The following is a 23,207-nucleotide window of genomic DNA, read 5'->3' as shown; positions in this document are numbered from 1 at the left end:
ATAAGACATGGGGATCACCAGTAAAAATGAGGTGGCCCTTAAGGGTACAAATCTGTGCCTTTCTCTGTTCTCCTCTGGGTTACACGATCTACACAATGTCCTTCATCCTGGCAAATGCCAGGCGAGGACATCAGATCTCTGGCTCCTGACTCAGAGGGCAGCACTGGGAGGCCAGACAAAGTTTTTTGGATAAACAGGCTTTTCTCTCCAGTCTTTCCTCAGGGTGCCCTACAGCTACACCATCGTGACACAACAAATGTGGAAGTTTCTGAGGGGAAGAGGGTTGAACAAGGGTTAACATGGCTCATTCTCCTCTTACTAAAATGATGTAATTTCCCTCCCCCTCCCCAAAAGTATCTGTTGCTTGGTTGTTTATACACTGAATTTAAAACCTATATTATTAACCTGTATGATTTAAAATTGAATGAATTCTCATATCTGAAGACATTTGTAAAAATTTAATTTAAACTTCCAGCGTTTCATAGTTATTAAAAAGTATTGGTTTTTAGCCACAAATTACCCATTTCCCTCATTTTTTGTACCTTCTCCAGAAAAATAAAGACTAAGAAAACAGAAGTACTGATACACTGTAGAAATTGTCCCAATGAGTTTATAATCCAGTGAGAGTTACACGGTACTGATAAGTAAAGGAAGTTCAACCAGACAGTTTAATCCTCCAATTTCCTGTCTTCTAATCAGCGACTGACTCCTCTGGCTTTAAATTAGAAACATTCATGGCAATATTCAGGACAGGTGAAGTAAAAAGAGTAGAAAACAACTAGGACAAATACTTATAGGCAAAAGGAGGCCATGTATAGAAAATGAAGATACTTTAAAGTGTATGTATAATAATGCACTGAAGTGTTAAAGTTATACATAGAATTTAGGAACTCTGACAGAGAAGGAATAATTTTATTAAAAATATTTATACAGCAGCTGAGCAGTGTATGAACATGTGAGAGTTACTGTATTAAACAAAGGAAATCCATGCAATGTTACACTCTGTTCACACTTCATTATTTTTACAGGGGTAGGAGCAGGATAATTATTAATACATATATGCTTTTTGATACACAGTAAATCATAAGTCGGAAGCACAGATCAGCAAAGCCACGGATGGTTCAACAGCATGTGGGGATTACCATGATAAACTTGGATGAGAGTACATACAGATACGCTCAGTGATTTAAAGAAAAAAATACTACTTTTGAGCATTTTGGCAGTAACAATTAGTTTTTCGTATGATGAAATTAAATATTTATTAGATGCGCCATTCTTTTTAATCTCATTTACAATGAGATTTATAGCGAGGATTCTACTAATTCTTAATTGATGGAAATTATAGTTACATTTTGAAATTTTGAAATTTTTTGAATGCATAAATCATCTGAGCAACTTCAGCTATTCCTCTAAAAAAAACAGAGGTGGGAAAGAAAAGTAGTTACCAACAGCTCCAGTGTAAAAATGTTGTTGAGTTAAAAACCTCTAAAGTAACAAAATGACCACTTCAAGTCCAGTCTGACTATTTTTAATAAATTTTCTCCTCATTTATGGCATCTAAAGAAAACAAAGGCATTTACACTGAACTATGGATAATAAAAGTAGAAAACCAATTATTTTGGAAAATGACTGAAAGCTCTGCTTTGACTGTTGCATTCAATAAGAGCAGTTTGCCTGCTAACTCATACATGGAGTCATTGGAAATGGCTTCTTATTTATTAACGAGGCTTTTTATATTTCTTCAGATGTTTCACAAAGAGAACACTTTGGGGGTTTGAAACTGTTTGGACCGAGAGAACTCAAATTATGGCTACAAGTCGGCTCTCAGTACCTCAGGTGAGTAAACCTGGAGTCGCTCTACTCCTCCCAGCGCAGCAACTCCAGGCCGACGGCAGCATAGACCTTGAGCAGAATTTGGCCCAATTTGGGATCTTTAGTTTTGTATTGTCATGGAGAATTTTCCTCCAGTATATACCTTTGCTGCACATGTATTTCAATAACCCCGTGCAAAGGAATTTTGCAGACAATCCCTTATTAAACATATTATAGTCACATCATACTGGCTTTGTTAGAGCAAATAATTTTAAAAAAATAATCAGCTTGAAATAAATGTTTATAAAAGTAGCACAGCTGCACATATTTGTTACAAATGCAAGACAGTACTGAAACTTTTCTATGACTAACCCTTTAGTGTCTCTATGACAGCAGCAAATTTAAATTTAAAGTGCCAATGATAACAAAATAATGATCATTTTTCCAACAAATTCATCTCATATCTTCAGACTGCTCTAGTGGTTAAATTATTTACTATTATATCTTTATTTAAAAATTAAATATAATATATTTCTACACAAATTTACAGCATTTGGGAGAAATTTTATGCTAAAATGTCACATTACAACATAGCCAAAATAATACTGTTTCTGCATTTACTTGATTAAAGCATAAAAAAGTAGATTAGGTGTAAGATTGCCTTGAACAGTGGTGACAAAAGCAATTATTGCTAAAATGTACAAATCCTGTGTGTTCTGCTGAAATGTTTGAAACATTTACAACTGTCTACAAGAAAGAAAAATAATGTTTTTCTTTTACTTTGACCTCTTGCTATTTTGGCAAGTAAGATAAAATATATTAGCCATTCCATCAGATGGCGGGAGAGAAAAACTAGCTGTGATGAGGAAAAACGAATTAAAGGAGCATTAATAAAGATTATCTATGAAAGCAAATAAGGTCAAAATTAGAACTCTGCATTTTAAAGCCACCTTTCAGAATTGCAAGCTGCTTTGCCCAATGCTAAAATCCATTCATTTTACTAATCATGCAATCAACCAATCTCCATTATCTCCAGGGCTGGCTATAAACATGCTATACACTGGGGTGAAAGAGGGAGAGTGTGAGGTTGAGAGACAGAGAGAGGGAAAGAAAGAAAGAAAGAGAGAGAGATTACTACACTCAGCCTTTTATAAAGCCGTTTCTTTCATTATAACAGGTCCTTTCATCCAAATGACACAGAACATTTAAATTTGGACATAATACTCCAGTACAGTACACAGCTATAGCTTCAAATGGATTTAGAACCTGCTCCAGAAAGAAAACAAACTCCCTCGCTTGACACACAAATTGTTTACGATTCATTAAAAAGCAAAATTGCATATCCCAGTGCTGGCAGCTGAGTCCATATGGGTGCAAGGGGTATTCACTCATCTCTTTGTATGCTGGCAGTACCAAACCGAAGTTTAGCACTGTGCAGCTGAGATTTTGTGCAGCCAGACGATGCATGAGGTAATTTTCAAAGCTTTATTTGTCTTTAAAACATTAAAATCTGCTCTCTAGCTTACTTTTGATTAAAAGAATGTGGCAAATGGGATGAGGTTTGGGGGTAAGAAAAAATATATCTACTTTTTGTTGTACGTTTTAGATTAGCAGTGTATGAAAGCCTGCTTATTACTCCATCAATAATTGAAACTTTGTATGAAAATTATTTGCAATTAACACATCTATTGTAAAGATCGTGAATTATTCATTTCAGCTAAAAATAACATCTCTTTCATCTAGCACAACTTCAACAAAAAGAGGCTATTTTAGTGATTTTTTTTTCTGTTAGAAAATAAATGGTGTGACGTTCAAGTTTAAGGAGAACTTTCTGCAATGTTTAATCTAAACAACAGCATGTGTGGTTATAAAACTGTTTATTTTTAGGCAAGTGCATTACTAAATGTTTCCAGGATTTTTGCATATTATATTCACAGTACTAAAACATCTGTGAAATAGATGTGACTGAAATGAAACTTCCTCGGACACTTTCTACAGAGGGATAATAACTGCCTAGTAACATTTGAGGATACTTATTAAATAATAAACATGGACATACCTCTTCATAAAAGCAGCCGATACACAATAAAAGAGGAGTGGTAATAAAATATACAAATGGCTTAGAATAAGGCAAAATCACAGCATGATATAAATCTTTGTGGCTAAAACAGGTACTTGAAAAACTTTGCTTCGAAAACGATAAGTAAAAATCAATAACCTTATTTACAGGAGTTTAACAAGCTAAAAAAAAAAGTCACATGAATAATCAACAGTTTATGTGCATGCAAATACCCCTTCCCCCTCCAACTTCTCCTGGCAGAAAGTCTAATTGGAAAATCAGTACTATAAGTTAAGCGGTTACCCTTCCCTATTCCCATTAACCAAACACTGCATGTTACATTTCACTGGCAACCGCTGGCAAACCTCTAGGAGACGCTTAAAAAATTAAGAGTTTAGACAAAACAAAACGGAAAACCCCGAGCCCAAACACCTTTAAATACAAGCCACATGATATACACAATGGCCACCACCAAGCTGCAGAATAAAAACCTTCCGGATCTCACTTTTAAAAGTCTTTCAAGTCCTCTGAGGTCTTAAACTTTCCAAATGATACCAAAATTGGTCCGGGGCGGCGAGGGGGAGGGAAAGCCCCCGACTTGTTTCAGCGTATCATACAATGAAAGTGATCATGCCTTGTTTTGTAATTCCACTCGCCAGTTCTTTTTTAACTGATATCTATGTGAAATGAGCTGAGGTTCACGGTCCAGTTAGGAGCGGATAATACATTCATTGTCCTGGCAGCAAACTTTTCCTCTCACTGGAAGAATTCACGCTTGCCACAAGAATAATAATTACAGAAAACTAAAAATGCGCTGCTAACGAATTAATCCCTAACGGACAACACGCTAACGAGGGCAGTAATGATTTGAGGACTCTCTTCCTCGCAACAGGACTTGCATCTTCTGCTACAATGGGCTATTGTGCATCCTCCTAACTCACTATACCTCTTATAGATTCAAGATGTCAAAGGTTGTCTGGCCCGGCTGACCATGACATGCTAGTTAACTCGTTCTACGGAGCACGTTGGGACTTTATTGAAACTTTAATTGCGCCCAAAAGCAGCTAGAGCCAGACTATGTGGGATCTGTAACACATGGCTCCAGGTCAGCACAGCCCGGGAACCTGTTCTAACGCAAACAAGCGGAGGGAAAAGTTAGATCGGGGTCTCGGCTGAAAGGCAGCACCTCGCAAACCGCGCTCCTCTCACACGTGATGATTTTACACCACGCCACGACTGCACCGTCCCAGGCTTTTACAGTGAGCGACTCGCTGGGTAACGGACTGAACTTTCCACCTCCCCTCTTTACAAAATATTGCATGGTAAAAAATGCACGCGCACACGGACGCTGGAAAGCAGCAGATAAAGTAAAACAAACTGAGCGCTAGGCAGCCGACTGAGACAAGTTACTCTGCACAACAAGGCTTTTTCAAACTACTTCTTTGCACACTTTTTTTTTTTTTTTCCCTTAAGGAGAATTGAAAAAGCTTCCCTCTGGAAACTGTAGTGCACATTAACGATCTCCTGTTACACAGGGGAAAGCACACAAGTGGGGCAAGTGTGAGGCTGCTCTACTGAAGAGTGTGAAAAAAATCAAATGTTAATTTGATAAATGTGAGGTCTGGGACATTTTGTCAAAGAGGGAGGGAAAGTAGAAAAGGGAGAAAAAAAAAAGCAGCCCTGCTGCCAACTCACCATCCACCAAGTTCTGGCCGAGATGTCGTAGCAGAGCTGCCATTTGATGGAGCCGTCGGAGGTTTTCCCTGCCATTATGCTGTCAGCAAGCTTCATCTGATGCTAACTCACGGGAGATAAGACACCTAATTGAGAAAACATTTGCACTGGCATGTTGGGCAACATGTAGCCCGGTCCATACCATATGGAATCATGGGTAAAAAAAAAAAATCTCCTTGACAATGAACCAATCTCTCACAGACCCAGTGGCAAGGTGAAGTGGAGATGAAAAGTCATCTGCTCCTAGCACTGTCTTCTCCTCTCTCTCTCTCTCCCTCTCTCTCCCCCTCTCTCACTCACTCTTTTTTTTTTAAATAAGAACCCACTGCTCAACATCAAAGAGAGGCGGTCAAAATTAGGGCTTCATCACTCAGATGATTTTGGTCTGCAAGGTTTTTCTTTCCTTTCCTCTTTTTCTTTTTTAAGAAGAATAAAGAGATTTAATAGGACAAAGGCAGGTAGTGGACTGTGGAGGGAGATCGCCACAGGCTATTAGCCTAAAATTTCTGCTTGACAGATGGAACTGCTTAGAGACTATCATGCAATGTTTAGGGTGGGTTTTTTTTGGTTTTTTTTAAAGACTTTCAGTCTGATTCACTATCTGTTTATCGCAGCTACTTTTCTCATGTACGTGACCGGGAGGGGGAAAAAAAGACTGAGAAAAAAAAGAAAAAGATAGCGTCTTTCTTTCTTTATTTCATAATTGTGTGTATAATCATTTAAGCAGTGAAAGGCACAACAAAAGTATAAACTGCTCCAGTTAATTTCTCAACCCAGTGACAGATGCTTTCTGAAGGAATCAAATGCTCTTCCATTTTTTTTAGATGTTAAAGTTTTGGATCTTTGTTCCTTCTTGATTTTAGATATCAGATCATATTGTATAAATGAATGACTTTTCATATGAAGGTTCAAAGTGCCGCCTAAGAACTGAAGAATTCCCTTTTTATTTATATATTTTTCTTAATATAATTTTGCTACCATATTTTTTAAATCTGGTTTTTAATGTTACACTTTCTAATACCATCGGGTGACAACCACCAAACTCACAGAGGTTTGTTTTTTCCTCATGCAAAACTTCTCTGCAACACTCAAAATTTACATGAGGAATTGACAGACAACTTGGGAAAAGACAACTCCAAAACAAAAAATTTTGAAAAGTTATGAAATTCTGATGTCTAATATTAAAATCCATTTCCTGGATAGCAAAGTCAAAGATAATAATAGATTTTTCCCAATTTTCCACTTCTTCTGGAGCACTGTAAGCCCAACAGAAGCATTACTTTTATGACAGTTGACTATTAAGCAGGCAGTGAATGCTTTCCATTTAAATCACCCTGCTGTGTCACACGGAGTGACGGTTGCTGGGCTGTGACTACCACCCCTCACTGACAGGGCACTCCAGCCTATACAGTTGTGCCTTTCCTCAAGTGCTCGGAAAAATGAACTTCTGAACTGGCAAACGGACTCTTGCCAGGAATATTTCTTAGGGCTGTGGAGCTATGGCTAATACAACTTGCTCACTCAGAAACAGCTACACTCTGCAAATCTTTTTGTGAGTTGAATGCAAGAGGAAAATGTATTAAAACCATCCACTTGATTTTAAACAATATCCTTTTCTGTTGGTATCAAAAAAGGGAGCTCGTGGGCATACAATTCTTCCTTGGATGTTTTGTGTACTAACTGTTGTTTAACTATTTGGCTGCAGCAAAATGATCATTCTGGGCTGCACAGATTACAGAACTGCCATTCAGTGCAGGACAGGACTAACTTTCATTGAGCTTCAATAATACCTTCACATTTCCGTGATGTGCGAGATGATAAGCAAATGATTTAGGGTAGGTACAAACTGCTAATGTAACATGTAGGGACTAGGGGTTTGGGTTTATTTTCCCCAGCCTTTCAATCTGTTTGGACTACATGAAAAATACATTAATGAGTGATCTCTGCAACTACTCATCATACCAGTTTGCCCTTTAAGCTTCAGGTAGCAGGTATAATCTCACTGCAGTTTACAGGAAAGGGTCTGACTAGCATGGGAAGTGTTAAGTTTTATTTCGAGTCCAGGAAAAAAAAGATGGACACTGTGCCAGGAACTGTCTTTGCTCTGGCTAGGCAAAGCGTTCGTCATCTTCTGTTACTGCAGGTTTGTTACCTGTCCTTTCAGTGCGTCGCTGCTTATTGAAAAAAACTTCCCTCCAAATAATCCCACAAAATATAAAGCAAAATGCTCAGTAGCAATCAGCCCTTGAATCAGTGTCAGATTCAATTTTATGCTGCTCTCCTGCTCCTACCTCTCAAACCCATCAACATACCCACCCGGCTTATTATTTATTTAGTATTTCATACCCAGTTGTGCTGCACATCATTCCAGACAAGTTCTGATAAATCTCTATTCTGTATGGGCTTTCAGCACCTGGTGTAGTTACAGAGCTCCTGACAAACTTTCCCTGCACTGCTCTATTAAACACTTCTTCCTATAACAATATGTGACTCTACCTCCCAATATTAATTATAAACACACCAACTAAACATTTCTTTACATCATACACTTTTCAGATTATGAATGACAGAAGCATGAAACCATTTCCTTCCTGACAGTGGTGTGGTTATGTGCAAAGAAATGAGGAGTGCTGTTGGTTAACAGCATTTTAAATTCAGAACAATTAGGTGCAGTTAACGTTGCCATTGTTCTTTCTGATGCTGGGGATGGTGGGTTCTTACCCGTAGAGCAATTACTCCTTTTATAAGCGGCTGTTGTTAATAGCATTAAAACAAGATTAAATACAACATGTTAAATATTGCAATTATTGTGGAAAATAAAATTATTTGGTGAGCATAATGGGGAGCAAATCAAGCATTTAACATGATCCAGGAAATGCTACTCCAAACAATTGCATTTGTTTTATGCAATTTTTCCCCTTTGATTGCTGACAGATGCCGTTTTGGAAACAAACATCTAAGTAGTTTTCCTTCAATCAGGAAAAAAACCACACACCAGAAAATGGCTACATGTTTTGAATTTAACTCTTGTCAATCAGCATTCTGCACAGCACTCCCTGTGAATAGTACTGGGACAAAACGATGCCTTCCAAAGACTAATAAGCCACAAAGATGTTTGCTTCTAAATCAGATCTGTTCTGAAGAAAGGAAAAGCCTTCGTGCATCGTCGACATTTGTGCAGACACAGCTGCAAAATAAAAATGCTTGCAATACAGGAGTGATATTTCACATTGGAAATAAGTTAGGTGTGTATGGTTGTGGGCTACAGGAGATTTGTTTTCTGACAGCTTCAGGCCTCAAGCAATGGATTGAAGTACTTGCCAGTTTCTTTCTGACTTCCTGCTGGAGAAGTGGCCAACTACCCAAAAATAATTGGCTTAATTGTTGAGCAGAGTTACCTGCAACAGTTCAAACGGTGCGAGTGGGCCCCTCTACCTCCCCTCAGCAGCACACTTGGATGGGGATACTGTGTATGGAACCAGGAACGAATGCTAAAAAAGGCTAATAAAGTATATTAATTCAGATGACTGTATCAAGCTGGCATTTTACAGTCTACTGGAAACCGAATGCATGAGAGCATTAGAAATGTTGGCATAGCGGGTGGTTTCTCCAAATGTTGGCTTCTGCTATTCACATTGGTAAAAGAAATGTGGTAGAACTGTGTGCAGCTCCCAGCACCAGACACATCTTTAGGATCTTAGTCCTCATTAATAGATTATCTACTAATTGCACAGCACCCATTGCTCATTAACCCTCTCTTTATCACCTTTGCCTCCCCCTTTTTCTCCAGTTGCAATTGCTCAGAACCTTTTCAGCCGATTGCACCAGTGTGATTTTAGATCTGTTCCTAATCTGGAAGGCATTTTCCTTGGGAAGTCTGAACTTAGATGAGCTACGAAGAGGATTTCCTTATCTCGAACAGTGACAATTAGTTCAAGTGCCACGTGAGAGCCGGCAGTTGATTTTTGGACAGCCTCTGAACTGATGCAAAGTTGCTGACAACGAGTGTGTTCTAGCTTTTGGAAATCCTATAATCCTGGCTTCAATCAAGAGGATCTGCTGTTGCTGAAGGCGTAAACAAGGAGAGAAGCAGCATGTGACCACGGCTGCTGCACCTTCAAGGACTCCCGAGCCAAAACGAGTGCAATGGTAAAGCTTCTACTGGTTGTTCAACGTTACACATATATTTCAGATGATTTTCCTGAACCCAGGGAAAATAGTTCTTTCCCCTCTGCAGGAAAAGTTGTTTTTGGACTCTGCATTTCCCCCTGTAGCTCTGTTGTGTGTGTTTCTCCCCACTCCCTTCTCACTCCTCTGATTTTCTTCCTACCATCTGTATTCCCCTTTTGCCTCATCTGAAACAAGCATCAAGATCTTGTTTCTGACAGAACGGTCTGTCAATATGGAAACACACTGACATCACAGACAGTGCTGTGACTTCATGTCTGAAAGAAACAGGAGGAACAGATGAAAGGAGTGAAGGAAAAGGAATGACACATACAAACATTTTAAAAAAATAAGTAAAAATTCTTCTCTATCAATCCAAAAAGTAAAGGAACATAAACCAGATTTATTTTTAAGTCTAAATATAACCCACTATTTCCTAATCTGTGACCATAACTCAGTACAACATTTCAACATGCTCTTCACCTGAGAGAGGTCCCTGTCTCCCAGGAGCATGTGCTTGGCTGGCTCAAGGCCCATGTGATAGGCAACATGACCTCGAGAAGGACTGGAAAAAGCTAATATCAAGCATATATTGGAAGAAATCTTTAGAGATAAGAGAGGAATCCTGCCCTGGACTAATCTATACCATCTAAGTAAATGCAAATTCACAGAATTATAAATAAAAGCATTTATCAAAATTACAAACTCTATTTGGATGCAGCTGGATTAAAGGTATCACTGCCCGCTGGGGTGGGGATCCAGGATATACCCAGAAAACACTGAGCACACAGGGGTGGAATATCACCTTATTATTACTATTTTTTTTCTTCCTGGTATGAAATATTAACAAAAATATCTAACCAATATTTCTATTACTAGCAGGTTTTTTTGCATAAGAGTTTAGGAGGAGTTAGAACCCCACATTTCCCTTACTACTTGAAATACGTATTTACTATTTGAAGTATATATTTGGGCTCCAACATTAGAGGGCATCCAGTAGATATTGCTTTCCTGCCATCTTCAGAGCCACTACAAACCTCTAATAAGGAGATTCATAACTAGTAGGAAAGGAGCTCAAGAAAACTAAAAGGTTAATATATTCTAACTAGATGTTGGGTATAGAATGTCAGATCTGTCAAATTTCATTACAGTTTGCTGCTCAATGAAAAAGATTTGATTTCTTTTGCCACTGTCCTACTATGTTCAAGTCACACAGTGCCAGCAGCAACCAGCCAACGACCACAGGCTGGCACTGAGCGGGCCCGAGTGGGAAGCCAGCCGCAAGGACCATCTGTTTCCGATTTCTAGCGAAGCCAAGATGTGCAGTGAAGTGCATTCCATTCACCCAGCCAGCCTTCTCCCTGCTCAAGTTATTAGTGTTACAAGTGAAATTATCTTTTCCAAACAGCGGGGGAGCTATAATCCTTATGGAACAAGGCTTTAAAAAAAGGGAAAAAAAGAGAAGGGGGAAAAAAAAGAAAAAAGGACAGGAAAAAGGTCCCCCAACACTCCCCCCCTTCAAACATCTTTTGTCAAAGTTGTCGATGACAGTGTTTGTAAATTCAATTGCCATGTTCACGGGTTTTATAATTTTAAAGGATGTTCTATTAAGAACTATATTCTCTAAGGGAAGAATGTGTACATCGGTTCATGGGCTCTAATGTAATAAACCATTCAAATATATTTAGAGGGTTATTTATGAATAAAGTTAAAAATGACAAGATGAATGCTCATTTAAGTCTCTCTAACATGAAGTGCCTTCAAAAACATCATAGGTTTAGAAGTATAATTTAAAGTGCGAATGCATAAACAGTGCTAATTACATGCTACTTACATTGTTTCAATATGTAATGCATATGTTTAACCTCGCAGAGGAAGGATTGGTCTTGGCACAGCAATCGTGGGGATTTAAGGGTATGCTAAACTGATAACTGTAGAATGAGCTCTGACACAGGATATTGGTCTCCTACTGTTACCTAAATGCCAGGTGAAACCAAAGGATTTATAGGAGGGCGGGTGGAAAGGGGAAAAAAAAAGACAACACAATGAAGTGAAACTGAGAAGTTTATTTTCAAAGGGGGAAACATTTATCCTTTGACACCATTCCATTCTGGTGACTTTATTTCTAATATACCATGAGATTAATGATGTGGCTACTGTCACTGTGTCTGATGAACACTGGCAGAGCTGTGGAACAGTTGCTCCCTCTACTATTATTGGACATATTTGTAAATTGGCATATATAAGATGAACTTGTTCTGTATGCCAGCCAATTGGAGTGTCTTATTCAGGAGGACACAATTTTTGTTTTCCTATTGAATTCTACATCGTTTTGAGTTGTTTAATATTAGCTGATATAAAAACTTGTTTAAATTGACAATTTTTGACAGTTTTCATGTCATATAATAATCTCAGTATGACTCTTATGCAAATCAATTGCAGATAATTAGGGAAGTAAATTATCATCATGAAACAGATCTCTGACATACCAGAGGTGAGTCAATATTTAAGTCTTTGCTTAGGGAGGACACAATTGCTGAACATCACCATAATGAGTCACTGTCCCAAGCCCAAATAATTTATTCTTTCAAAAGTAATGCTATCATAAAAGAAAATCCAAAATAGGTAGAATCACAGAATCATAGATTATTAAGGATTGGAAGGGACTTTAAAGATTCTGTTCCTAAACTCACTGCCATGAGCAGGGACACCTACCACCAGACCAGGTTGCTCAAGACCTTTTCCAACCTGGTCTTGAATGTTGCCAGGGTTGGGGCATCCACAGCCTCCCGGGCAACCTGTGCCAGTATGTCGCCACCCTCAAAGTAAAGTATTTCTTCCTAATACCTAACCTAAATTTCCTCTCTTTCAATTCATACCCATTACTCCTTGTCCTATCACTACAGGTCAGTTCCTACAGGTAGGAAGAGAGAGGTCAGGAAAGGAGAGGTGTGCAGAAGAATTCAAAGACCACAAGTGGGAACTGGGTGATTGCTCCAGACAGTTTCTGTGTTTGAGGTCTCCAGGGAATGGGAAGAGAGAGAATCCAGCAGGTGAAAATCCAGAAGCCCTACAGAGTTCTGTCATTAGTTCCATCAGACACAGGCTGCTGAGTACTGGTGCTTACTGAGTACATGACCCAGGTAGACTATTTGTACAGGCATAGGCAAGTCTCACATCCCCATTTGAGCTTGTAGGTAACACCACTAGACTCAAAACTATTTTTGGATTCAAAGACTGCAGTCTTACACAGAGTAGGAAACTAATTTGCCAATCTATCCTTTAATATTTTTACTTATTTGTCCAGTTCCTGATAAGGATTTGCTGCAAGTGGTTCATAGTGGAAAAAAAATTTTACTATTGTTTTACTATGAATCAGGAGGGACAGATAAGTCTCCAACTCTCCCTGGAAATGGCTTTCTTGCATAGGACCTACCCAGTCCAGCAGTGCTGGTGGACTTTCAGGCAGTAGTGCTAAATCAGTGCCTTTTATCATCTACAGCTACATAAAAGACTGTGACTGCTCCTTCCTAGTGAGAGACTTCTGGAACGCTCCCTGCTCAGGGCTATTCTTGAGGAATGAGGAATCCAAGACACATGTGGCAGTGACCATCATATTAATCTCAGAGACCAAATCCCTCAAAGCAAAGGAAATATGAACAATTAAAACAATAAATACACTGAATCATAGGAATTTCCAGTGCTCTCAGTACTAACTTCAGTTCGACACATTAATTTGTAATTCTAGAGCCATGAATAAGTAAATCCTCTTTTGTTTAGAGAACAAGATTAAAATGCTACTAATATTAAAACCACTCCTGTTTGCTGGCTTGTATTTGTATTTAAATACCTGCCTATTTCTTTGTTTCACCTCTTGAGTGTCAAACTTGTCCTCCTGCTAATGCAGCTGACTGGTGCCCAGCAGGCTGAGCACCTCAGCTAAATACCTGCAGAAGTGCTTTGGCAAGGCTGAGCTGCTGTAAGCAAATTTTACAAGCAAGTCAGGCATAAGCCATTGAAATAACTCTGGATTGTTTAATATTTAACAGCAAGATAACACTTTTGTGACTATAAAGATATAGTTACACTTTTGTGTAGTCTATGGCACTGGACATCACCCCATGGAAGAGAAATCTCTAAATGTAGTTTATTCAAAACACATCACTCTAAATATCCTTTTTTTTCCTTTTTTTTCCCTCCAGTTAACTGATCACACAGAGAAAGGAACTATGGAGATGAAGTCTGTAGCACTTGTCTCTTTTTCTGTGGTTCATTTTATTTTTCAAAACAGGTTTTAAAAATCTGTAGGAGTCTTAGCTGATTAAAAAAAACAACCCACCAGGAAGGGCAGAAAAGTTTCAGCTAGTCAGGTTGAAAATTTGTCATGAATTTAGAATTTATGAAAATCAATTACTTCAAGTTTTTGAAAATCAAAGAGGAGGTTATGTAGAAGTTCTTTGATATTTTTTCTTGTACCACTGGACATTTCCATTAAAATAAGACAATATTAGAAATGTAGTTATTTATTGCCTCAATTCCGTAGACCTGACATGTTCCTCATGTTAAAGGATTTGCTTTTGCAAAGGATAACTCTGGCTGACAGATATGAAAGAACTGGTCAGCATTCTAGGAAATATAAGGATGCAGGGATTGCAGAGTGTACCTTCATGCACTGTCGTCTTTTCCTAACACAGGGATCCACCATCAAGAAGATGACACTATCTGCCTATTAGGATTCCTTTGCAGGGTTTACAACTCATTTGGAGGGGGGTCAGGGCCAGGAATGTTCCTGGGAGTTTCTGGGAGTGGGTAAAACAGGAGGTGGCCCTTTTGCTGCCACATTACCTGTTCCTCACAAGATTTCTTGCTGCTCTATGCTGGCAGAAGTTTGCACAAACCCAGAAATCAGTCTGGGGGCTGTGCTTTTATCTTCATAGACATCACTTAACAAATAACTGTGGACTCATCTCCATGTTCAGGATCAGATGTTCTCAGTTCTGAAAAGCTCAGGAATGATTTCAAAATGTACTCTGCAGCCTACTTGGTGGGAACAGCTGGAATGTGTGTCTGCATTACCAGCTCTGATATTGTGAGCACAAACACAAGCTGAGTCACAGTAGATGACAATGCTGCTGACAAAATGTTTTAAACTGCAAACTAAAACAACAATGGGATTATTTATGGACTGCAACTCTTACTTTAATGTCAATAAATGTATTGGATAAATTCCCCTTCATTAGCTGGAAACCTCAGAAGGAAACAGAAATATTCTGGTAAACCACAAGCTTGTTCTTAGCAAATAGATGGCTACATTTCCACTGCCAAGGCATATCCAGACTGTTTCTTCACTGGGACAATAAATCTCTGGGAGTGAAAAACAAAGTCTATAAAAGCAAGACCTACAAAGTAAGGGTGTGAGACACATGGCCCTTAAGCCTCCAGAGGATGGCATTAGAAAGTATTGAGAGTAGCTTTTTTTCTTTTTCTTTTTATGAATGGAAAACATGTTTTCCAAGATCTACCATTCCACTCAAAACAAATGGTTGGAACGAGTCCCCGTCACTATGGGAGGTGTTTGCTGTCTTATCTCCTGGGCTGCAGACCGCCCAGACAGAGTGAGTTGGTTTGACTGCTGTGTGAAACAAAATAGAAAGAAAAAAAGAAGGAAAAACACTGAAATAGTGTGTTAGACTTCCGTGATTTCTGAGATGCTGAAGGAGCAAGTCTTTCCTTGTAGTAACTGGTTCCATGGATGTACATCAGTCCATGTGATAAGCTGAATTCAGGGTGCTCTAGTCCTTCTCCATCCTACATCCTGGCACCTAACTGCTACCAGAGGCTTCGTGGAGAGAAACAGCACCCAGAGATGCCACTGGCTCTCCCATTGTGGAAGAAACTCCATCAGATCAGCTGTAGTCAGCTTCCCATTCCTTGAGAGTGCTTTTCAAAGTCAGATGGAATGATGCACAGCACCTTGCCAAATAATACTGATGCTTTCTCATGTTTCTAGAGGGAATAGTTTCATGTCAGGATGGAAAATCCAGACATCGCTGTCACAGATTGCTTTTTCTCCCTGTTCCTCAGCACTTATCTGTCTTTACTTTTCCTTCCTAAATCTGTGGTTCTATACCTTATCCTGCACCTAATGGCTCGTAAGCTCTTTCCAGGATGGAAAATGTGGTATTCTCTTATCTGTGCAGCATTGTGTTTATTTATAGCATGACAGTAAATGACACTTCGAATTTACTTCTTAGTTTTTTTCTTATTGTAAAGACAAGACACACAAACAATTGTGTCTGGGTCGAAGTACATTCTTAACCCCATTCAATTTATTTCACATGCTGAGTCCTCAGGAAGGGGGACCAATGACTAATAAATCAGGTGTTTCTTCCTTCAACTACTGGGATCAATAAGAAGTAGAAGAAATAAGTTTTCTTGTTTGCATGAGATAATGCAGACAAACAGCTCCATGTAGTGGGTTAGAGCATATTTCAAGTCCTAAACTTTGCACACAGGCTCAGCTTATTGAGAATAACTTGTATTTCAGGAAGACTAGAAAGCTGTTGCTAAGAAGGAAACACGGGGCTAAGAATGTGGGTTGCCCCAGGAGGTAAAATAGAGAATCCAAGGCCTTCTCCATCAGCTTTCTGTTGAGCCTCTGGGTCAAAATCTATATAGCAACATTCCCATTTCAGAATTCCCAGACTTCTTGCAATATAACAACTATGAGCCTAATGCTCAGCTAAGTAGCTCTGTATTTGCTGTCATATGTAAATGTGCAGGCACACATTCATGTTTTTTCCACTAGTTTAGATAAACCTCATCCTGAGTCAGCCTTCTAAACCTCCAGTAGCTGAATATGTTCCAAATGAGGCAGAAAGACTAAGGAGCAAGAGAACTTGGTCTTTGCAGAAATGTAGAGAGTGTATATAATGCACATATATACCCTCAATCAGGAATGGATAGTATTTTGCCTAGAGAACCTCATTTTGTCTTTAAAATAAACACAGAATCAAGTTCCTTCTTGTAATTGCTTCACCTGAGAACACAGTGATCACCTTCCTAAAGGGAAACAACATTAACTACAGCTTGTTTGTGTTTGTGCTGGAAGGCCAGGGCTCCGGTGAATAATCCAAACCATTATTCCACAGTGGATTAACCCAGACAATACTTATCGAAAATGTCACACCACAAATATGAGCCAAGAATTTGTTACTGGGAAAGCTGCCTGGACCAATGTAAAATGAGAGAAAACGGGCAAGTATTATGTATCAAACAATGCAAAACACTTGCACAGTCTGTGAACATGCATCACTATAACTGCTTTTATATTAAACTAAACCAAGTAGAAAGAAGTTAAGAAAACTAAACCCTGTCCCCCTTCAGTGTCTCATCAGACTGCATTGTTCTGACCGCTTCACAGGACCACAGTGGGTCTGTACTCTCATATTTTCTACTCACATCTCTGCTGATATCTCCCTGTCAGCAGTAGCATGTTTCCATCCTCCTTGGGGACGGGACATGTTGCAGGTCCCACCCTCTCCCCTCTGTACATCCTCTTGTCCTACTCTTTCTTCACTTCATTATTTCTCAGACCTGCAGTCATCAGTTTCTCCAGTCTAGAACACAATGCTCAGCAGTCTTAGCTGCACTCAGCAGCAATGCAAACTTATCCCATAGGTATTCTCATCCATCCACATAGCCAAGCTTCTGCTCAGACCTCCCTTGCTCCCCGACTGTGGCCTCTTTGCATTCTCAATGTATTTCTGGTTTCTTTTTCCTCCCACTTCATTCTGTAACACCCTTTCCCTGCCCCACTGGAGTCCTCTGGTCATTTCCACACCCACCTCTGTGGCAATCTACAAGTCAAAAAATGCTTGATTCATCCCACTTACTTGGGACAATATAACACAAAGATATATAGAGACAAATAGAGAAAGCCAGATGTGTTCACCAACCTCTGTGCTTTTTGCCTTCTAACACCTCAGATCATTTGGAGCAGAGATCTTATTAACTCTATTTATACTGCCCCTAACACACAGGGGCCATGAATAGGGATTTGGTTTCTGGACAATTTCATATTAGAAAATAAATGTTATGCTAAATAAATCCCTACAGAAAAGATACTGGTAAAATCTGTCTTGATCTAGGATTTAATAACAAATGCACTCTTTGGTGCATAATAGGCAATTCATTTTGCTGTGCATTTACTCTATTTAAAACATAAAGCACTTAAGGATATTTGGAGTATGCAAGACTATTAGAAAATCAATTTCTATTCTGGTTTATAGCCCAACCACTTAAAGTCTTAACTTGCTACAATTCACTTTCTTACTTTCTGCTCGTTAAAGTGGATCAGCTACCTCCTGAACTCTGATCACATGCTTCTTAGAGCTAAACTATTTAATTATTGTCTACCACGTTCATTCTCTCTGCTTGCTTATTGCCTACATTTATGCCTTAACAGCATCAGTTCAGGCTGTTTGCACTTGCTCGAGAACCTGCTGCCTCTTTTCCCGAGGTTTGGAGGAGGGAGGCTTTGGTTTCACCGCAGGATCTCCCACTGAACTTTACAAATAAACAAACGGGAATAACTGGCAGGAAGTCCTGTCCCTTCGTGAGCAGGGTTCCGGCTCAGCAGAGGGCAAATCAGGCAGCATCATTTTCACCCCACACAAAGTGTCCATTCTTGACTCCTTGACCAAAGGAAGCAAAAGCAGAGCGATGAGGAGCACAGCACATCTGCAGGGCTGTATTTCACAGGAAGCAGTGCAGCTCCTCCACAGATAAGTTTCACTGAAGAACAAAGACTGATTTTGTTCATTGCTCTGAGAATGCTGCATTGAACCTGGACTGAGCTTTGCATTCCCTGAAAACAAGGCTTAGAGAGTGAAACCCAATTTCTCCCTCACCCTTGTTCAAATCAGCCCTATACTTACCATATGAAAAAAGCTTAAAAGACACTCACTCTTCTCCAACTAAGTTTACATGTTTTATGTATTGATTTTTGCAGGCTACACACAAGTGAATGCACCCAAGATAAATCTCAGAGCAGCAACAGCTAAACCAGTTACACAAAACTCGGTCTCCTGTGCTGAGTTGCCTTAAAGCTTAAGGAACAAAATATTTATGACTAAGAACAAGACAAATGGTGCAATAATACATTAGCCGGCAGTACTGTCACTGATTACAAACATATTTTGAGTGTATATATTTCATGTACATCCTAACCTCAGAGGCTTTCTACCCACTACAATTGGTTTTCCAACAGCTCCATATTTACCAGGAGATAATGAGGTGTGTTTTTGAATGATACAAGCAGCATTAGATGTAGTGGGAGCCAAAACATGATCATATTAAAAGCCAATAGCAGAGCAGATTACCTCTTGCCCTCTCTTTTAGCTTGAGCAGCATATTCCAATAAGTGCAGAAGAGACACTGTCAAGTACTTTATGGTTTCATTTTCTTTTTTTTAATCTCCATTGCTTGCAATGTCCTTGCCCTCTTTAAAAGCTGCAGAATAAAATTCCTTTCTCAGTCAATTTTATACTTTTTCCCTCAGCAAAAATGACTAGGAAAAAAAAAAAAAAGCTCAGAACTTCAGCACCTCTCCAAGAGAAGAAGTAGAGATAAAGGTTAAAGATAAGAAGTTTTCATCAAAATCTAAAGGAACCACTAAGTTCAAAAGGAGGTCATCTGTCCTGTTCCTAATTATTGCTCATTTCCACTGTGCCCAGCTCTGGAAAAATAGGGGAGAATTTTATAGCAAACTATATATAACAGGAAGTGCAGCCTTGGAGATTCTTGCTCTTTAAGGAGGACAGTAGGGCCTTTTCTCAAAATATTTCTTGGGCATTTTGGATCAGAAGTTCTGAAACATGATGAGAACAAGGTAACAGTGGTGTGGGGGAGGTCCCTGGATCTGAGCAATATCCCTACAGCAGCTCGGTGATGTGTCTCCGAAGAATTCCCATTGGTGGCTGCCTGATCCAGAGCTGGACTGCAACGGGAAGGAAAACACTGTTTGTACTGGCTCAGGGACTTGGAGCCACACGGGACAGACGGGGTCACCTGGGAAGGCTGAAGGCTCTGTGTTTACTCTGGCTGGGCAGTTCAGAGCTGGATGCCGTCTCTGTGAAGCAGAAAATATCCAGAGCCCCTGAATTTATAGGTTGGCAGCCTCTATTTTTTTTTCCTAACTGCAATGGAGAAACTGTCTCTTGGTGGTTAATGATAGTAATTTTCCTTCAGTTTCAGGGCTGATAAGATTATTTTTTCCTGTAACTTAAAAGTTATATTTCTGCAGAATGTTATTTAAACACTTGACCCTTGATATGTGCTGTATGTCACATATGGGGTGCTCCTTATGATTTAGTCAGCATATAGTTTAAATATGGCATTCACAGTGGTGGACATTTCTGTACATAACCTATAATTTACATGAGCTGTGGGACTAAATTTGATTTAATTTCTTTCTCTCTTCATGTATTGCAAGTCAATGCAACATGAAGCAGAAACAGCAATATGAAGAAGAAAGATCTCACCTCCCCAATTCCTTTCCCAACCTTTCAGCCAGCTCAAGTGTTTCAAGAATTTATTGGATGGCATCACATCTAGTGAATACTCTCCAAAAGAACATTTGCATCTTGTGTTACATGGAGGTTTGGTCAGCAGATGCCATTGTGGCAGTGACAAAAAGCTTTGCCTGCATCTTATCCATCCTTCCTGTAAACTTCATCAAACTTCCCCCTTTTATCTTTTTCTTTAGGGAAAGAAAAGGGAAGCACTGGGTTTCACTGGGAAGCAGCTCAGGTCTCCAATACACTGAATGAGCTGATTTCTCCAGCCCAACCTCTGATACATTTAAAATGAATCCCGAAAGAACTGGAGACTAATACACAGCATAGCTAGAACTCCATTACAAAAGACAAACCTCAAACAGCAACTGAAGTTATTCTTTTGCCAAGGAACAGATAACTTCTGTTTAAGTAAAAGTAGCACATTACCTTGAGAATAGTGTTTCATAAAACAGGATCTTTCTACCTCTGGGTCACAGCTCCCAGTAAATTCTTTTGTTGCTGTGTTTTTTGCTGCCTGCTTCTGGCCGTAATGAATCTTATTGCATAAACCTGAAACTCTGGCATCCACTCCTGTGTGTAGAGGAACCAGCGCAGGGAAACAGACATAATCAAATTTCCAGAAGTTGGGCTTGTTTTCAGTTGGTTGCAGCAAGTGAAGATGCCAACACTGGACAAGGTGGTCTTGGAAGCACAGTCAAGTGCATCCTCACTTAAAAAAGGGTAAGAAATAGTCCAAAAAGAGACTAAAGCAGAAGATGTAAATCAAGCCAACTGGATTTCCTGACAGGACACACGGTGGAGAAAGGACCCACAACAAATATTTAGTACCCCAACCACTTCCGTGTATTTCCTGAGAGAGTATCCGAAAGGACTTGTCTATGGGAAGTTTGAGCAGGGAGAGATTTGGATTTTAGTGGGGTCTGCACATTTGTCACAGCATCAGCTGATCCATGGACACAGTGTGTGCTGTGGCACCAGCTGATGCTGCTGAAGGCAGAGGCCAAGCCCAATGACAAGATATGTCTTCTGTAGGGACACCTTTCTTTAATTAGTCTGCTGGCAGCCTCCTGCTCCTTTCCCACCTTACTTTCCTCCCTGGAACACAAAGGAGGAGGGGAGGGAAATAGCAACTGGTTGTCAGCTGACTCTGGAGGGAAATTAGATGGAGAATCCCTTTGAGATGGTACTTTTTTACTCCCTTTCTGATCAGTGCAGTGTCCTAAGCAAAGCCACCACCTCCTGCTTCCCCCTCTCCCACTCCAAAATCCCCTGGCAGCTGTGCTGTTGTGGGTGTGCAAACAATCCAGCAGCAGCATTCTGAAGCCAGGAGGTGAAAGAAATTATTCCCACAAGCTACAGAAGACACAGCTGTGAGAGGACATGTGGATTTGGACAGGGAGCTACTACAAAATGTACTGAGGGCACCTAGGAATGGATCCTTTCCTTTCTCCAGGTATCCCCAAAACAGTCCAAAACTTCGCTGGTCGAGGAGATGTGCAAAGCAGAATGTGTGTAATTTATTATGTCCAGCAATAAACAAAATATTAAGTGCATTTTTAATGCTTTAAAACCTTTTAGAAGACTTTTAAACCTTTCACTGGGGGACATAATTAACCTTGTTTTGCTATCTGCAACAGACCTAGCCTCCAAACACATAATTAAGCAGTCACAAATTGCAAAATTGGTTTGTTTGGTTCCCACACCACACAAATATTGATAAAAGCTTTTTTTGCTTTTCAGTTATTGCACTGTAACTTACAGGCTATGGGTAACACAATTAGGCAAGTTTGGAGCTTTAAGACCACATCCACATCTTCCTATGTTTTCCAACACTGAATATTTTACTCAGTGTGTTCTCTATGGTTTCAGTGGCTATATGCACTCAGATAATGTATCAGCTACAACTTGAAATAGAAGATTTAAAGCTCGTTAAGTATAAAGGATGTTTTTATTTCTTTGTGAGACAGAGAGTTGGTTATACTCTCCTGTAGCCAGTTACACCATCTCTAACCACTGCAAGGATTCATAAGCACCAGCATATGCAGAATGACTGGCTACATTTTGTAGTTCAATTCTTATGGACACAGATACGTGTCCTGGAGACCAGAAACACCATATGCTCTAGGAAGCAAGTGCTGGGGCTTCTGCACCATCTCATGTACTCCTCCTGTTCCTCAGACTACCCACTGAATAGTCAAAGCTGTTACACAATATATGTGTGATCTATAGCAAAAAGTAAATGCAGAATATGGTGTGTAAATCATTTAAGCAGGTTCTCTGCAAAATTTCCAGTAGTAGCTTTTTGGCACTACCAATCAGCCAGAGAGTACTTCCAGAAAGAATTGTTATTGCTGGAACTTTAATTCTTTATGGGAAAAGAGCCTAGATTACAAGGATGAAAACAGAAGTACATGAGAAACACCTGAGGAAAGAAAAGAATTGGAGGAGACTGACATTCTCTCATAGGTTTCCCAGACTTTTATCTAGCAGCAAGTTAATTCTTAAGGTCCCACAGGACAGTTCAAAATACGAAGAAATATTTTTGCTTGCTGTCAAACACACTAGTTAGCTGAGGCCTTTAGATCCCAACTCTGAACAAGAGTCTATGTAAAACATCAAAATACTTGGAGGGTCAGCAGGAATAACATAAGGAAGATACAATATTTCTATGTGCTCTTGTGGGTGTTGGGAGAACCACAGTCTGCTCTTCAAAGGCTAGAGAGACTTCCCAGTCTGGATTTGTACTTATTTTCCAGCATGATTTCCAATGTGCCCAAGACCAAATGTACAGACTAAGTACTTTCTGGAAAGAAGAAATATCTCAGTGTTGAATTTATCATGGCAGGATGTTTCAC

The 23,207-nt window shown here is 39.5% G+C and overlaps 2 long non-coding RNA genes across 4 annotated transcripts in view; one reads left to right on the top strand and one right to left on the bottom strand.

Moving 5' to 3' along the window:
* The window catches only part of LOC127475245 (uncharacterized), a 139,230-nt gene that overhangs the window by 73,408 nt on the left and 42,615 nt on the right, over positions 1-23,207 (bottom strand). For 2 of the 3 annotated variants that reach the window (XR_007906150.1, XR_007906147.1), the window contains exon 4: positions 3,684-5,691. The exons of the other annotated variant lie outside the window; for it this stretch is intronic. This is a non-coding gene — a long non-coding RNA (uncharacterized LOC127475245). Of the gene's footprint in view, positions 1-3,683; positions 5,692-23,207 lie in introns of those variants that run through there. 3 annotated transcript variants of the gene reach the window in all.
* Positions 2,960-11,509, top strand: LOC127475250 (uncharacterized). The gene is made up of 3 exons (XR_007906152.1): positions 2,960-3,282; positions 7,311-7,440; positions 9,396-11,509. It is a non-coding gene; the product is annotated as an uncharacterized LOC127475250 (long non-coding RNA).

Source organism: Manacus candei, unplaced genomic scaffold (genome assembly GCF_025592945.1).
Source record: "Manacus candei isolate 608988 ecotype Guabito, Panama unplaced genomic scaffold, ASM2559294v1 h1tg000005l, whole genome shotgun sequence".
NCBI lineage: Eukaryota > Metazoa > Chordata > Aves > Passeriformes > Pipridae > Manacus > Manacus candei.
This window is presented reverse-complemented; position numbering and strand designations above follow the sequence as displayed.